Here is an 11608-nt window from a genome sequence, read left to right on the forward strand (position 1 = left end):
TGTTGAAGTCACCCACAATTATTGTGTTAGGTGCAATGTGTGCTTTGAGCTTTAGTAAAGTTTCTTTTATGAATGAGGGTGCCCTTGCATTTGGAGCATAGATGTTCAGGATTGAGAGTTCTTCATGTTGCATTTTTCCTTTGACCAGCAAGAAGTGTCCCTCAGAGTCTCTTTTGATGACGTTGTGTTGAGAGTCAATTTTATCTGACATTAGAATGGCTACTCCGGCTTGTTTCCTGAGACCATTTGCCTGTAAAATTGTCTTCCAGCCTTTTACTCTAAGGTAGTCTTTGTCTTTGACACTGAGGTGTGTTTCCTGTATGCAGCAAAATGTAGGGTCCTGTTTACGTATCCGGTCGGTTAGTCTATGTCTTTTTATTGGGGCATTGAGCCCATTGATGTTAAGAGATATTAAGGAATACTAATTATTACTTCCTGTCAATTTTGATGTTATTTTTAAAATTTGATTGGTTATCTTCATTTGGGTTTGAAGAAAGAACTTTACTATCTTGCTTTTTCCAGGGTGAAGTTTCCCTCCTTGTATTGGTGTTTTCCTCCTATTAGCCTTTGTAGGACTGGGTTTGTGGAAAGATATTGGGTAAACTTGGTTTTGTCGTGGAATATCTTAGTTTCTCCATCTATTGTGATTGAGAGTTTTGCTGCTTATAATAGTTTTGGCTGGCATTTGTGTTCTCTTAGAGTCTGCATGAGCTCTGCCCAGGATCTTCTAGCTTTCATTATCTCAGGTGAGAAGTCTGGTGTGATTCTGATAGGTCTTCCTTTATATGTTACTTGGCCTTTTTCTCTTACTGTCTTTAATATTCTCTCTTTGTTTAGTATATTTGGGGTTTTGAATATTATGTGACTGGAGGTATTTCTGTTCTGGTCCAGTCTGTTTGGAGTTCTGTAGGCTTCTTGTATATTCATGGGCATCTCTCTCTTTAGGTTAGGAAAGTTTCCTTCCATAATTTTATTGAAGATATTTGCTGGCCCTTTCAGTTGTAAATCCTCACTCTCACCAATGCCTATAATCCTTTGGTTTGGTCTTCTCATTCTGTCCTGGATTTCCTGGATGTTTTGGGCTACAAGCTTTTTGCATTTTTCATTTTCTTTAACTGTTGAGTCCATGGTTTCTATGGTATCTTCAGCATCTGAGATTCTTTCTTCTATCTCTTGTGTTCTGTTGTTGATATTTGTATCTATGTGCCTTGATTTCTTCCCAAGGTTTTCTATCTCCAAAGTTGTCTCCCTTTGAGTTTTCTTAGTTGTTTCTACTTCTGATTTTAGATCCTGGATGGTTTTGCTCATCATTTGTTTGTTTGTGTTTTCTTGTAATTCTTTAAGAGATTTTTGTGTTTCCTCTTTCATGACCGCAGCCTGTTGACCAAATTTCTCCTGTATTTCTTTAAGTGATTTTTGTGTTTCGTCCTTATTGGCTTTTGTATTCTCCTGAATTTCTTTCAATGATTTTTGTGTTTCCCTTTTAAGGGCTTCTAACTTTTGATCCATTTTCTCCTGAATTTCTTTAAGTATGTCCTTCATGTGTTCCTGTACCAGCATCATGACCAGTGATTTTTAAATCCAAGTATTGTTTTTCTGGTGTGATGGGGTATCCAGGACATGCTGTTAAAGGAGAATTGGGTTCAGATGCTGCCATATTGCCTTGATTTCTGTTAGTGATGTTCCTGTGTATGCCTTTTGCCATTTAGTTCTCACTGGTGTTAGTTGGTCTTGTTGTCAATGCTGGACTCACCAGTGCATGCTGTCTCTTCCCAGCTGGTCTCTGGTGCACAGCTGACCTCCTGCACTGCCTGGAGACAGGGTGCTGTGGCCCAAGCTGTTCAGATCCCAAAGCAGAGACCCGAAGGCTCCTGCCCAGTGCCTGCTGGACTCACCAGAGCACACTGACTCCTCCCACCTGGCCTCCCGGCTGCCTCTCTGGCCTCTTGAAGGGCCTGGAGACATGGTGTTGTAGCCCAGGCTGTTCTGGATCCCGAAGCAGAGGTCTGAATGCTCCTGCCAGAGGCCTCAGGACTGGAACCTAAGCTCTTTGGGGCGGGACCCTCCAGAGCATGCTGTGTCCTCCCAGCCTGCCTCTGGGTGCACACCAGGCTTCTTACACTTCCTGGAAACTGAGTGCTGTGGCCCAGGCTGTTCAGATCCCAAAGCAGACACCTGAAGGCTCCTGCCTGGGGCCTGCTGGACTCACCAGAGCACCCTGACTCCTCCCAACCGGCCTCCTGGATACCCCTCTGGCCTCTTGCAAGGCCTGGAGATGTGGTGTTGTAGCCCACGCTGTTCTGGATCCCAAAGCAGAGATCTTAAGGCTCCTGCCAGAGGTCTCAGGACTTGAACCTAAGCTCTGTGGGGCTGGACCCACCGGAGCATGCTGTGTCCTCCCAGCCTGCCTCAGGATGCACATCAGGCTTTTTGCACTTCCTGGAGACTGAGTGCGGAGGCCCAGGCTGTTCAGATCCTGAGGCAGACCGATTAAAGTAGGCAACACATTTAAAAGTTAGACCTATTTTTTTTTATAAAGGTACTTTGGTTCCTGATTACAGTCAAGTGTTTGTTTAAAATATTAATAGCAGGGACTGGGTATCTGTTTGATGTTTAAGAGCATTGTATTTCCAGAAGACTCAATTTGGATTTCCATCATCCACATGATGTCTCCCAAGTATCTAAAACTCTAGGTCCAGGATATCTGATACACTTTCTGGGCTCCATGGATGTCAAGCACAGATATAGAGCACAGCTATACATACATGCTGACAAAACATCTGCATATTACACATAAAACAAGTAAATGAAATTTAAATATTGATAGTTGTAGAGATAGAGCTTGGTAGTAGAGAAATGGAAAATTTGTAATAGAAAGCAATATCATAATCCATTTTGTTCTTCAACTCCATTTTTTTTCAGGAAAGGATTTGGGTATCACCCATCTACAACTAACTGATGCTTCAAACTAGGCAAAGCTCTACACAATGCAACCCATCAAATATGCAGTAAGGTTTTGCAAAACCCTATAATTGCATTTCTCCCAATAACTTTCAAGAAATCATGAGGATTGTTTTTGGGAGCAAAACAGATGAATGCTTCATTTTCTGTGAAAAAGAAAGTGATTTTTATGGAGTGAACCAATTTTTCTATAGCAGCACCTGTGCCCTGGTTATACTCAATATTCATCTGTATCTGGTGATTCCTTAACACAAACACAAAATTTCATGTAGAAGAAATATTTCTGTATATATATTTCCACCATTAGTCTAACTGATAAATTATAAATCATTTGATATTAACTATTATAATAAGCAATGACGGACAAGTGTATAAATTCCTACATTATTTTTCTACTATAAATTGTGTATTATTTTGGCCTGTCAGAAATGCACAGTTTTGCTACATAGTAGCCCTTTATCTATGGTACTCAGACTAGCAGCTGCCCCTTCTCAAATGGCTAAATTAGAAACACAGTGTGGTGCCCAGGATTCTGAGCTGTAATCGGATCTCTGGAAGATACACAGGTCTAATAAGGACTAAAAACAACTTATCTGGGACAACCAAACTTCAAGCTCACAAAATCCTTCAACAGCTGTTTGGAAATTTTAGTGACTCTATGTCCCAGGTGACATGGAGTCAAAGTAAATGAACTAGCTTGGTCTAAGTACAAACTTCCATTTCAAAGGAAAGTACACCTCTAAGTCCACCCCATTTCCTCAAGAAGACAGCTCACCACAATTGTTCTCTAGGGATATAATAAGGTTTAAAAATTTGCAATTGCAAACAAGAACTGTCAGAAAGTGCAGATCAGCTTGAAGAGCTACTCACACAAGACATCCTGGAGTAAGTTTGGCCAATATGGATGAGGAAACAAGTATTTTATGGAAATTCTATCACAACCTTGCAATAGTTTGGAAAATCAAGATTATCATTATAACAAGGAAGCAAGGACGCCTTACTGAAAATAAACAGGTTTCTAAAATTCATGTAAACATAATAAGAGATCATGTGAGAAGACTAGTGAATGAGAAAAGTTAACATGTTACATTTCTGCATATGTGACATTTCTGTAAACAGTTAAAGCACTTCTTCAAAGCTCTCAGATGTCAACAACAGAGACAGCACAAGGTAGACAAGCTCAATGTGATTGTTACTCTGTACCTGTGTCTGTTTTGAGATGTGTACATTTTTACAACTCAACCTCAATATTGCTATTTAAGTTACTAACCCTTAAAATTTTACTATTAAAATATTTAGCTCCAAGCTGATAAAACTACCTGTATAAATCAAGGGAGTCCTGTTTTAGGAAGGAGTCAAATATGCCTCCTGTCTCATATGTAGGAATGATCAGCATTACTCAGATTTCTTAGCTCTTAGTGCTGGATTCACATAACAAATTAAAAGTTTAATATTAAATGAACCAGTTATGTTTGTCAGATTAAAATGTTAATTTAAGTGAACCAATGTAAAATAAATTATGAACAATAATTATAAATATGTTTATCATTTGACCAACCTCAAAGAAAGACGCTATCAAAGCAAAGAATCCGAAAAGATGAAAACTGTGAGAAACATAAGGGAGATTTGTTCTGATTTCTTTTGTGTATATGAGGTGTTGAAGAAATCAAACAGTAAGAGGATATTCTAGAAAGATTCAAGTTATTACTGAGATACATAGAGTAGGAGACAAAAGACTTTCAAACACAAAAGTTGTACCAGATGATACAAAGTTATTTAGTTTATTTAACAGTGATTTTTCCCCCTATAGATGGAGGATCTTCCCATGGAGATCACAGTGGTTTAAATTATCATGTCATGATTGGCTCTAGGACCACTTTAATTACAATCAAATTACAATGTCCTATCAAATAATTGAATGTATGTTTGGGATTATTTGGATCAAGTTCATTCTTACAAAAGAGGTGTGAGGGAGGTGGAGTGAGTTTGTTCTGTCACAAGAGAGATGTCACTTAATGTAAAATGCCTCAAGACTGAAAAGGATGACCTCAAATTTTATTCTGTAATTACATTTGTAAGCACACATTTTTTAGGTAGATAAAAAATGTATCTGATGATATTTCACAGCACTAAAACTTCAAAAGACCAACAGAGCATATTTTCATTCGTTGCACAAAACTCACTAGTGGAAAAAAAAAAACATGCAGGAAGCTGACACACCATTAAATTCTCATCTGTCATCAAACACCAACATTCATCTTGCAAGGGAAGAAGGATGGATTATTTTTAATCCCTCAAATATCAAAACAAAGGACAATGAACTAAAACACGGCTTCTATCTGAAACATAAATGACTTTAAATTTACAGTCTTTTATTGGATACTGGCCATTTTCTTCCACATCTTAAACTACCTCAAATCACCATCTATCTTTGCAATTGTCTTTGCTTATGATAATTGCTAATAACTGTTTGATGGCTACACCTGAGGTTAGTAGTACAGGCTGGAGTGAAATAAAAACAGAATTCAAAGGGAAACAATTTGAGCTCTAAAACACTCCTTAAAATGAAGTAGGGTATGCAAATTGAGAGTGGGATGTGAATATTAGCCTTGTACAAGTGTTTTTGTTCTTGATTTCAATAATACCCACATGGTAATTTAAGAGCAGTAAAACTATCATTTTTACACTTGATATGACCAATAACCTCTTGCAGCAACAGTTTTGTTCACTAAGAGAGAATAGCTGTTTCTAGTGGACACCCAAACATATTTTAATTTCTGGTATATTTCTTATAAATGCCCATTTCATTTGCCACAATGTTATTTAATTCTATGTTCAAAAACTTCTCATCCATAGTCTATCACTGTGTGTTTATTGATGACTTAAAGAAAATCAATGGGTTTCAACTGTGGGCGTGGGACAGTGCTTTTTCATGGAGCAAACACAACCACATTCCTTGAGAGAACACAGTACATGTTACCATTCCTTGATGGACCACATGTACATGTACCTGTAACTACTGCTTTATGAGTGGATAGTGTGAGATCTATGGAGATGAGAAAAATGAGCTCTCACTTATGTTTATCAACAAGTACAGTATAGATAGATGATAGATAAATACAGAGATAATAGATCTAGATAGAATATAATATAGTATATACAGCAATTATTAAAATAAATTTTGATAAATAATGCCTAAGGGTCTTTCTACTGCATTTAATATATTATTCTATTCTCCAGCTCCTAAGACAACTTCTGTAACCAAAATAATTATGGAAAATATAACCACAATGAACAGATTTCTCCTCCTGGGTTTCTCTGACAACCATGACCTGCAGATCTTGCATGCTTTGTTCTTCTTGGTGACATACATATTCGGGTCAGCAGGTAACTTCATAATTATCACCATCACATCACTGCATCCACAGCTCCACTCGCCAATGTATTACTTTCTGAAGCACCTTTCCATTCTGGACCTCTCATCCCTCTTTGTCACAGTTCTCCAGTATGTTGACAGTTTACTGGCAGGAAGTGGCTATATTTCATATGGACAGTGCATGCTGCAGATTTTTTTCTTTGAAGCTTTTGCCTGGGGTGAGGTGGCCATTCTCACAGTGATGTCATATGATTGTTATGTGGCTGTTTGCCTTCCACTCCACTATGAGGTCATCATGTGTCCCAAAAAGTGTACATGGGCTGTGACAGGAGTATGGCTAAGCACTGGCATTCTAGGAACCCTGTATATAGCAACCATATCCTTTATCAGATTCTGTAGGGCCAAAATAATTCACCAGTTATTCTGTGATGTACCCCAGTTGCTCAAGCTCTCCTGCTCTAATGATCAACTTGTAACAATGGGAGTGGTCAATTTTTTGTCTGTAATGGCCTTTGCTTTATTGGGATTGTCATCTCCTATGTCCACATACTTTCCACAGTTCTCAGGATGCCCTCTGCTGAAAGCAGGTCTAAGGTCTTCTTTACTTGCCTGCCCCATCTTTTTGTTGTTTCATTGTTTCTTTCTACAGGAACCTTTGCATATCTAAACCCAACCTCAGACTCTCCAACTGCTTTGGAGTCCTTATTATCTATCTTTTACACAGTACTACCTCCAACAATCAACCCTGTTATTTATAGTCTGAGAAATGAGACCATAAAGAGTGTTGTAGGGAAGTTACTCTTGAGTACAAAATTCACTGTTAGAATCATTTTGCCTTGTTGCTACTGACTGTTCGTTTATATAAAGGATAGGATTTCTATAAACTGTAATGTTAATGAAGGACGATGTTTGGGGTTTTTTTCTATAGATAAACTACATTATATAACACTCATCCTTAAGGAAGTACAATGTCTTATTTCTTTGCATTTTAATATAAAAACTGTTCTTTCTTCAAATTAATAAAAATATTAAAAGCCTTGTAATAGATTCACCACTTATCTGCTAATGCATCCACACAGAAACACACAGAAACACACACTGACATTCTCAGTATATTTTTCATAATGCTTTTAAAGAGACAATATTACAATAATAAAAAGAATGAAAGTAATACTCTTAACCCCATTTTCACTCACCAACTAATAATTTTTAAGTCAACCATTTATTTTTGAATTTTTATTTTAAACTCATTTTAACTATCAATATAGATATTGGTATAAATGTATATGATATCACTAGGTAAACATGCATGATATTACAGTTGTACTTTTCCTAAAGTAGTTTTCAATGCATATTAAAATTTATCTATATATACTGTCTCTTGCATTTATAAATATCTTCAATATTATTATAAAGAATAATAACAATTCAAGTTTATTCTTTATAACTTTAAAGAATAGATTTATTGAGTCAAAGTATGCCAGGAACCTCCCATGCTGTAGTGTATTGAAAGGAGATACAGAGACAGACTCAAGTGTAGCTTTAAAGACTGATGGTCTCCAGATGTTCTAGCTCACTAACTATGCTCAATGTTTGTTGATAGCTTCTAAAAAGTCTTAAAAACTTTCTAGCTCTTTCTGAGAGTTAAAAGCTTAGGTGATTAATGCCTGTAGCCTAACAGTGGGGATTAAGTAATGAATTAATTGCTAGAGCCTTTTCTCTTGTATCCAAATACCTCTTGCTTATCAGGCTAGAGGGAAGTTTGGAACAGTTAAACTTCTATTGAACCAGGTGAAAAGAATCACTCTTGCAGAAGGAAAAGAACTTTTACACTAGCAAATATGAATTAAATGCACATAAATTCATATACAGATTCATGCATACAAATTTCTTAAATCTACATTCTAGGCCCAGCTTACATTCATTCTCATAATTACATTCTTAACAGACACATACTTACATATGCATTTGGAGCAAAAGACAAAGCATCAATGCAGAAATAACTCACTCATTCTGGATGAAAAATGAGCATATTATTGCATAGAGAGGACAAAGCTTCTACCATTTTACTTACAAATGAATTTAACACAAGTCTGTAAGAAGGATTTGTACTCTTTCATAAGACTAAACCTGCATTGCTATTAAGAAAGGACCTGTTCTGTCCCATGGTAAGAAGTCTGCCTGTGCCTTCTGCTGTCTCTGCAGTTGCTCTTTTCCTCTTTCCCTATGCATTCTGTATCTTGCCTTCTTGGTTATAAAAGTTGTCTTATAATTTCTAATTGTATGTTTTTTGTGTTATTCATTTATTGCTTTGAGGATATCTCTCTTCTTAATTTTTTCCTACTTGAAGCTTTGCTTTTGAGTGGTTATCCTTCAGAGAACATGAACATGCACAAACACTGCCTTGGGCAAACACTTGGGCAGGATCCTTTTATGACAGTCTGAGCTCAGGAGAATTAGTGTGCACAGTACTTTTTCTTACATAAATATCACAAGACTTAGGCTGTACCCTTTTGTGAGAGATGAAATTGTGCATCCTGACCATAAGATTAAATTGAATATCAGTAACATATAAAGTACTTTTATGTCAATCATCTGGCAATCTTATTATTGCACCCATTATAGCATTTCTGCTATACTTGTTTCCAGTACACTTTATTTTCTTTAACAGTGTCTACAAATACAAGCATGTGGTACTTATAACTTAATTCCATGTGATTTACTGTTTCATCATTAGTTGTTAATCTGTTGCTGTGTCTAAGTAGGATATATTCAAGGCAAAATATGCACAGGTAACAGACCTGAAATCTCATGCTGGCTAGGATTTACAGTAAAGGGGATATCCATCCCCTTTATAGGAGTAAAACTTTACAGCTACTACAAAAATCACTGTGGGTGTTCCTTGGGAAGTTGGAACTAGATATTTCTCAGGATCCCACTATACAACTCATGTGCATACACAAAGGAATTTAATCCTACTACAGAGATTGTTGCACACACATGTTCACTGAAACTCTATTCATAACACCTAGAAATTTGAAATGGCCTTGATAATTGTCAATGGATGAATGGATGAAGACAATGCGGTACATTTACACAATAGAATATTTCTCAGTCAATAAAATGAAAATATTTAGGAAAAATCATTCTGAGTAATGTAATCCAGATCCCCCAAGTATAAATTTGGTATGCTATATATTCACTTGTATTTAGATGCTACCTGTTAAATCATTGATATTCCAGCTACAGTCTACATAGGCATAGAAGTTAGGCATATACAGTTAGGGACTAGGGAGTTTATCTACCTAAGAATGGAAAATACAATAGATAGTTATAGATGTATATGGCAGGCACTGGGACAATAGTATCAAACACAAGAGGAAGAAATAAATTTGGTATGGTATATATTCACTTGTATTTGGATGCTGCCGGTTAAGTCATTGATAATCTAGCTACAGTCTTCATAGCCATAGAAGTTAGGTATAGAGTAAGCAAATAAGACTTGTATCTACCTAAGAATGGAAAACACAATACATAGTTATGGGTATATATGGTAAGAACTACGACAGGCATATCAAACACACAGAAAAAGAGAAAAGGAAGTTGAGTCAGGAAATGCAAGAAAGTACAGATAAATGTCTGCATCATCTGAGGAGTGGGATGGAAACTTAATACAGTACAAGCTTCCTGAAATATATACATGTATGAAGGCAACCAATAAAACTGACAACAGTGGAGACAGAATTTATCTCTCATCCCCTAATGGGTCTTCCAGTAACAGGAACGGGTTAATTTAATAGTTTTGATGTTTGTGGTACTAAAAAGTACACCGAAGAGTTTCCAGAGAAGTTAGGTAAATGGTAACCCAGACACAAGCCTTTCTACCTACAATAGTGAAATATATGTAAGATACATTAATAAAATGGTGGCACATAAGTGGTTACTTTGTGAGAGTAACCAAACATTGGACAAGATGGAACCCATCCCTGACACCGTTGGATGCCCAAGAACCCGAAACTTGATGCACTAGTGATATAGATAAAAACTCAGTACTGCAAAGGGGATATAGCAATAAGATTATTCTTGGAGCATTCTGCAGAATTTGAGGACTGGTGCCTTGCTCAGCATCTTCAGAGAAGCTTCCATATGCAATGGGAACAAAGACAGAGATTCACAACTGGACAGTATACAGAGAATGAAAACCGTAGAAGCACTCACTCCTAAATGGGGAATCTCTTATCAATTCTCTCCATCAGAGCTCAAAGAATCCTTCAAAAGAGGAGACAAAAATAAGGTAAGAGTTAGAGGGGATGAAAGAGTATAAGAGCCAGAGAGGATGAGGGCACTAAGGAAACGAGACCTTCTAAACACAGGAGTACTAAAGCACTTGTGAACACCCAGAGACTGTGGTAGGATGCACAGGGCCTGCACAGGTGCACCAGATGGGGGTCCCAGCACCGAGAAGAGAGGTAGACATAGTTCCTATCCCTAACCCAGAAATAAAAATGCAAATGTAAATTCGTTTTCCCCAGCAGAGTCTCACTCTAAAAACAAAATCAATAGCAAAAACAACCAAAAAATATCAAACAAACAAGCCCACTGACATTTAATGATAATCAGCTATGCTTGCAGGTAGGAGCCTAGCATAACTGTCATCTGAGAAACTTCAAGCAGCAGCTGATGGAAACTGATGTAAACTATAGCAAAACATTTGGTAGGTCTGACGGAGTCTTGTGGAAGACTCAGGAAAAGGATTGAGTGCCCCAGAAGAGTCATGGTCACCTCAAGAAGATCTATAGAGCCTGGGCCTATTGAGGATCAAAGAGTCTCTACCACCAACCAAAGAACATCCATAGACTGGACATAGCCCCCTACACATGTGGAGCTTGATCTTCATACCAGTCCCATAACAACTGTAGCTGGTGCTATCTCTGTCTCAGATTCTGTTGGATGTCTTTGGATTTCATTCCCCTAGCTGGGTTGCCTTGTCTGGCCTCAACAGAAAAGGATGCACTTAATCCTGAGTTAAGCTGGTATGCTAAAGTGTTTATCATAGGAGGCTTCCACTTTTCTAAAGAAAGTGGGAGGATGGAATAAGGAAGGGAGTTGGAGCATGGGACTGGAAAGAAATGAGGTAGGGGGACCATGATCAGAATGTAAAGTGAACATATTTATTGTAAAAGAGAAAAAAAAGCCCACAATGTCATCTTTGGAGGTTGTATGTCTCATGATTTGTCAGGGCATTTTTCTTAACCTTACAGGACCTTTTTA

The 11608-nt window shown here is 37.5% G+C and overlaps 1 pseudogene; it reads left to right on the forward strand.

Annotated features, from left to right (window-relative positions):
* Positions 1-6152: 6152 nt before the first annotated feature.
* On the forward strand, positions 6153-7186 carry LOC127669269 (olfactory receptor 14J1-like; annotated as a pseudogene).
* The last annotated feature ends 4422 nt before the right edge of the window (positions 7187-11608 follow it).

The sequence above is a fragment of the Apodemus sylvaticus genome, chromosome 19 (assembly GCF_947179515.1).
Source record: "Apodemus sylvaticus chromosome 19, mApoSyl1.1, whole genome shotgun sequence".
In the NCBI taxonomy this organism is placed as follows: domain Eukaryota; kingdom Metazoa; phylum Chordata; class Mammalia; order Rodentia; family Muridae; genus Apodemus; species Apodemus sylvaticus.